Source organism: Bactrocera neohumeralis, unplaced genomic scaffold (genome assembly GCF_024586455.1).
Source record: "Bactrocera neohumeralis isolate Rockhampton unplaced genomic scaffold, APGP_CSIRO_Bneo_wtdbg2-racon-allhic-juicebox.fasta_v2 cluster09, whole genome shotgun sequence".
NCBI classification, from domain to species: domain Eukaryota; kingdom Metazoa; phylum Arthropoda; class Insecta; order Diptera; family Tephritidae; genus Bactrocera; species Bactrocera neohumeralis.
Window position 1 is genome coordinate 26,233,502 of NW_026089622.1, and position 6,519 is coordinate 26,240,020.

General features: G+C 34.4%; 1 non-coding gene across 1 annotated transcript; it reads right to left on the bottom strand.

The window, feature by feature from the left end:
* Positions 1-4,931: 4,931 nt before the first annotated feature.
* Positions 4,932-5,138, bottom strand: LOC126764792 (small nucleolar RNA U3). Its single transcript, XR_007668098.1, has one exon. It is a non-coding gene; the product is annotated as a small nucleolar RNA U3 (small nucleolar RNA).
* Between the last annotated feature and the right edge of the window lie 1,381 nt (positions 5,139-6,519).

The following is a 6,519-nucleotide window of genomic DNA, read 5'->3' on the forward strand; positions in this document are numbered from 1 at the left end:
CAACGAAGATCGTTTTTCCGCCTCCAAGATGTTGCGCCCGGGGCGACGGCTCCCTTCGCCCCCCTTGCTACGCCACTGCACGAAAATAAACATGGGTTTTGGTCTGACATATTTTACAGCCATTGTAAATAATTTTCTGCGTGTGTTTGTTGTTGTGCCAGTGCACCAAGAGGAAGTATCTGCAATTCGTGCACCGTGCAAGGGTTTTGCAAGAGCAACAGAATAACCTATTATATACTGAAAAAAAAATTCCTACTTTTCCTACTATTGCAGGTAGTAAGCGGAATGCTCCGAAAACCGTTTTTCATTGCTATAAAGACACTCACACCGATCAGTGTTATTTAGGGTAATAAATTTATTTTATTAAATTGTGTCAGCTATTCGTATAATGCCGCGGAAAAGCATACTTAACGATTAAAGAGAAAGGGGTTATAGACACTTTGAATGGTGAGGGTTTGACTAGTCGCGCCACTGCACAATGGTCGATTTCATAGGCCAAAAATAAAAATATAAAAGTTTGAAATTTACCACTGTTTGTATCAAAACTATTTCTTAAAAAAACAGTAAAATCAACGGTAAATACACTTTTGCTCTATCCCACTCGTACGCGCTACGAAAAGCGAGAGAAGGGAGACAATAAAACACGTGGATTGTGTAGTGAAAATAGCTTAAAAATTATCTCTTATAATAAATTAAATTCCAATACAAAATCATGTTTAATCGCCATAAATCGAAAGGAATATTGAGAAAAAGGCATATGTTATATAGCATAGTGGTTTTTATATAATAATCTGTTTTTTTATTATTTTAAAACTATTGTTTTATAAGTGCCCTTTTGAGTGGTATGTTTTTCTTTATACTTACATCGATTTCAGGTACACAAAAAGTTGTGATCTCTGTCTCGCCCTCAAATGAATCAAGTTTGCTTATATTAGTTAATGTTTTCTAAGTCTATGGTTTTGATTTCAGCTGCAGCCTTTTGCTCCTCTTTTCGTTATTCATGTTATTTTATACGTGTAAATTTTATTATTGTTTATTGTTTTTTTGTCATATATACTTGAGCTTTGGATTTCTTTTCATCATTTTCTCACTTTTATCAAATGTTTGTTTTATAAGTACTTTTATCCAGGCACATCATATCGATGTAAACTTTAACGCATATGTATTTTTAAATTGGTGGTGTTTACAAAATGTGTGAAGTAATATCACTTATCACCGAAGCAAATTTAATAAGGAATCAGTATCTATCTACTTATTAGAAGCTTCCTAAACAAAAAAATTTATACTAACTTTTTACCCTGCTATGATAATATTTTAAATGAAAAACAGTTGAAGATGAGTTGATACAACAATTATTGGACCACACTGCGTCACGAATGTAATCAATGAGCGCAATGAGTTCTCTCATTACCTATTATTAATAGGAAAATGTTGCTTTTTTGGCAGCTTTTCTGGGCAGAGCGAATACAAGCAGAAATTTGAAAATTATAGTTTGGAAGACACTAATTTATTTGTCACGAAATACATATGTCCCTCTACAACTAACAATAAAATCGCAAAATGATGAAGAACACAATACAAGACCAAAAACTGTGCACTAGGGTGTCCGTTATTTCCCAAATTTATTTTTGAGCCTGCAGCGCCGTCAAAATTTTTATTAAATGCCTTAAAGAAAATTATGAAACCCATATGAGCTCTTAATATTGATAATAACCCGTGCCGCATCGACGATTTATTTCCCATTTAAATAACATGGGGTTTTTGTACTTTTTGCAATTAAGTTTTTCTTTGCGAAACCAATTGATACTTTGCTGCGGCACCGAATTATTTTTGTAGAAAATTGAACGTTCTACAAAAAGTTTCTCTGAAATTTTTCAAAAAAATCACTTCAGTCAAAGTTATTCAAGGACAAAGTCGAAAGTTTTTGATGTGAAATTTGACACAGATATCACTGAATGACCAAAAAAAAAAATATTTCGATTTTTGTTTTTGAAAAATTTCAGAGGAACTTTGTAGAACGTTCAATTTCCTACAAAAATAATTCGGTGCCGCAGCAATGTATCAATTGGTTTCGCAAAGAAAAAATTAATTGCAAAAAGCACGAAAACCCCATGTTATTTAAATGGGAAATAAATCGTCGTTGCGGCACGGGTTATTATCAATATTAAGAGCTCATATGGGTTTCATACATTTTTTAGGGCATTTACCAAAAATTTTGAGGGCGCTGCAGACTCAAAAATGAATTTGGGAAATAACGGACACCCTACTGTGCACTGCTCGGAATTTGGGAAGTTCAGTAACAGTGGTGTGTAATTGTCTGAATAAAAAAAGGTGCGTGGAGTCCCTACGCGCGGATGAAGTTATACTTCTTAGTGATATTCCAAGAAATGCATATCATTTTAAACGAAAGAAAACAAGAAAAGTTAAATTCACATTTTATAAATTTATTATGCACATAAAATGAAGAATAAAGCAAAGTCTAAATGAAGGAACTTTGACTACAAAAGTAGTTCTGTCACTTCGTTGCGGAAGAGAATATGCAGCGTAATCATCTCTCTTTTGTTCCATCAACACGCGTTGAAGGCCCAGGAGTTACCGGTGAATTGACGACCGTTGATACATTAGTAGTTATAGATGCTCCCGCAGAGATTGATGGAAGAGCAAAGGTTGAATCTTTTTTACGCGCTCTCTGATATTCCGCAGCTGTTTTCATCTTCCTCGTTTGACTGCCAGCTATCATTTCCAATTTCTCCTTTTCCCGCTCTGCTTTCTTTCGCGTGCTCGGTATTCACGATAATATTGTGCTGTTTTCCCTCCTCTTGAAACACGGGCTACACTGTCTTTTTCCGTTGTGAAATCAATTTAAAATCAAAACATTAAAATTTTTGCCAATCCAATTGATATTAGTTTCAAGGCACAAGTTTAATGCACAAGGTGCATCTATTACGGACAATTAAAATATTCAAGAGAAACTTACCATCACATAACCTGGGATCCGCTGTGTTATGCCTATTATCACTGTCATTTATTTTATCAACATTGATCGGAGGTCCAGCCAATTTGGCTGCCATATTGTCTTGTAAAGATCAGGTAGGTCGGAATTCGCCTCGCAATTTTAACATTTTTTACAATTCTCTCACATATTCTAACCGAGAATATGAAAAGACATAAATATATGTATTTATAAAATGATTTCTTTGATATTCCATAGGATGGAAATATGTGTGTAGAACTCTTTTATTTTTGATTTATTATTTTTCAAATTATTTCATCCTAATTTGATCTTATTTTATAATAACTCATTTTAAATATATAAAAGATTTACCTAAACATTATGATGATATTTTCATGATTCATACGCAATGTACGAATGTAAGCAATTTCGTTTTGCCGTCGGCATTTCAATTTCTCATGCTTCAATTTTTGCTTTCAACCAAGAAATCGCTTGTATGTATGTATGTGCAATATATGCCTTTGCGTTTTGCCGTCGGCATTTCCATATTGACATGCAAAAGTAATAATATATTTCATTGTTTCGTTTTGGCCCAATTTTTTATATTAAGACAAGTGTCAATAATTGCGCCAAAATAAAATATATTATATATTCATATGTAAACATTTTAAACTTTACATAAAATTGAAGTGTCAATAATTGCGCCAATTTTCATAAAGTTGGAAATTTTGCGCGAATAAGACGTGTGCGGGTTAAGTCGTGAATATAACTTATATTAATTAATTTGAAAGTGCCGAAAAATGCGAAACGAAATTTCAATAAATTTAAGTAAATTTACATGTATTTTCATTTATATTTAATTGTCAATAAATTTTTTAAAAATTATTTACCGGCGTAAGAGCAAAATGCGAAACAATCATAAATACATATATTATGTCGTTTGCACATTTGTCTGTATGTTTGTGAAAGCAAATGTTCTACAAAAGCATATTTCTATACTTAAACAAAATTATTAGAGCCATCGTATGTTTCTTATGTATCTACATGCATAACCACCATACTTAAGTTAGCGCAACCAAAGTGTCAATGGTGGTGTTGGTGGTAAGCGCTTGGAAAGTTAAGATGCTACCACAGGTTCGAATCTCGACAGAATACATTTTTAATTTTTTGCTTTTAACATCGTATACTATACAAATAAATATTTTTCTTACTAATAGAAATTAAATTTATCACAGCAATATACATAATACGATGTTAAAAGGCATACATTTTCTATCCTATCTTGTGTATCTGCACATGCTCATATGAGTGTATGTATACGCATGTGCGCATTCAGAAATTGAAATCATATTTTCATCACTTATCAATATACTTATTACATGTGCGCGCATTGACTTGCATGTTCATACATTCATATATACTTATATGTACATATATTTGCATACATTGCCAAACAAATAATGCACAAGCATACAAACATACACATGCGTACACATCTTCACAAGATTTCATTCATGAACGCAGGCGCAAATTCCACAAGCGATCTCGCTTCATTCATAAAAACAGAGGCCGTAACATCTCCCAGAGCATGCCTTTGCCAACAAGTCGTCTTTTCGCGACGATGGCAAAAGCAAAAAATCATAAATTGCACAACTTTCTGGTGCTTCTCGCAAAAATCTGCCTCGATGTGTATTCACGATCATACGTATACATACATACATATTTACACATGTTTGTAGGCGAAGCTGCTACAGCGGCAAGGGGTGACAATCGGCGGCCATTACTTTACTTATGCCATAGAAATTCTATTGCTACGAATATGGAAATGACAACGAAATAATGCAAATATGCATATTTCTAAAGGTCATTAATTTCTTTGAAGAAATGAAATGAATGAATGATCCTGAGAACTATAGTCTTAACTTTTCAACGGCCAACGCAGGGCATTTCAACCAAAAGGAATTTATTCATTAAAATCACCACTCAGAAGTCGTTTTATCCGTTGTAAGCGAACGATTTTCGAAGAAACATCATTTCTAATATGCTACGAAACAAAATTAGAAATGAACTTCTTAAACCTCACGCTGTCAGATGAAACGATATATGTACCTCCTCATCGCGGGTCGATTTTCAAAAAATGTAAATGAAGACTAACTACAGAAATGATCCTGTAAAGTATAGCCTTAATTTTTCAACGGCCAACGCAGAGTATTTTAACCAAAAGATACGCAAAATGGTTGAGAATTCGCAGAAATGAAAGACAAACGAAAGAAAAAGAAGTATAACTTCAATGATGCACAAGCATACAAACCTACATACGCGCACACATGTGAATATGTCACCAACCAAAAATTTAAACATTGTTCTACAAAAACAACAACAGCATAGGCATGGCAACATTGTGTTGTTGGTAGAAAAGCCGTGCTGTGCCGAAAGAAACGAACAAACGATCGCCGATTGTCACCGCTTCGCTTGCTGCTCGAACATCTTCGCAGACAAGGTTGCGTTAGATTCATATTGAGCAAGGTTGCGCAACTTGAATCTATCGCAACCTTTTCCGAACTTGTATAAGAAGTATAACTTTAACAAAGAATATTATGGTCAGAGAACTAACTCTGGTCGAAAAAAATATTATTATCACGCACACACACAGGAAAAAGAAATTGTGGACAGTAATCAAATAAAACGACGTCAATATGGAAAGTCAAAAGAGATAATCAAATTTCTGCATCTGTTTCACCAATTTAACGTGCATTGAAAATAAATCCTAACATTGTACGTGAGCAAATGCAGAAAGCGTCTCTCTTGCAAACACATCATAAAGTCCCTCGTCTCAGTTCTGCCCAAGATCACATGAATAAAAACTAGCACCAGGAAAGATTAAGAAAAATAAAATTTTAATAATACCGTTGCGGCAAAGTAGGCTATTCGATTTCAAAAAAAACTGTACTATTGATCCTAGGGTATTTTTTCCAATGAGGAAAAGTTCAACCTAGATGGTTCAGACGGCTTTTTGGGCTCTCCAGTATTCCAAATAACCGTCTGAACCATCAAGATTGCGATATTTTTCAAAGCGCGATTTCGACGGAGGCTCTTCCAATTCTGAGATTGCCTTGGGCATTCCCTCCTTGCCGAATGAATAGTTCCGAGTATCAGGAAGTATTAGAAGCAAATCTGCTACCGTATATACACAGTCAACCCAAAAATCTTTTTTTTTTCAACAAAACAACGCAAGAATCCATATGAGCAGGTCAACGAAAACGTGGCTTCAACGTAAAAATATCGACCTTTTGGAATGGTCAGCAATTCTTCTGATATAAGTCCCTTTGATCTGAGGATGAGCTGAAAGCACCTATTTTGGATACATGGTCTTTATTAAATATTTAAGTTATGTTCACCTTACGGTTGCACGTATCTCTAAAACAAACGGAGATAGGGTTATATATACATAAATAAATGCTCAGAGTGACGATAAAAGTTGAAATCCGGGTGACTGTCCGTCCGTACGTGCACGCTGTAACTTGTGTACAAATTTAGATATCGTAATGAAACTTGGTATGCAAGTT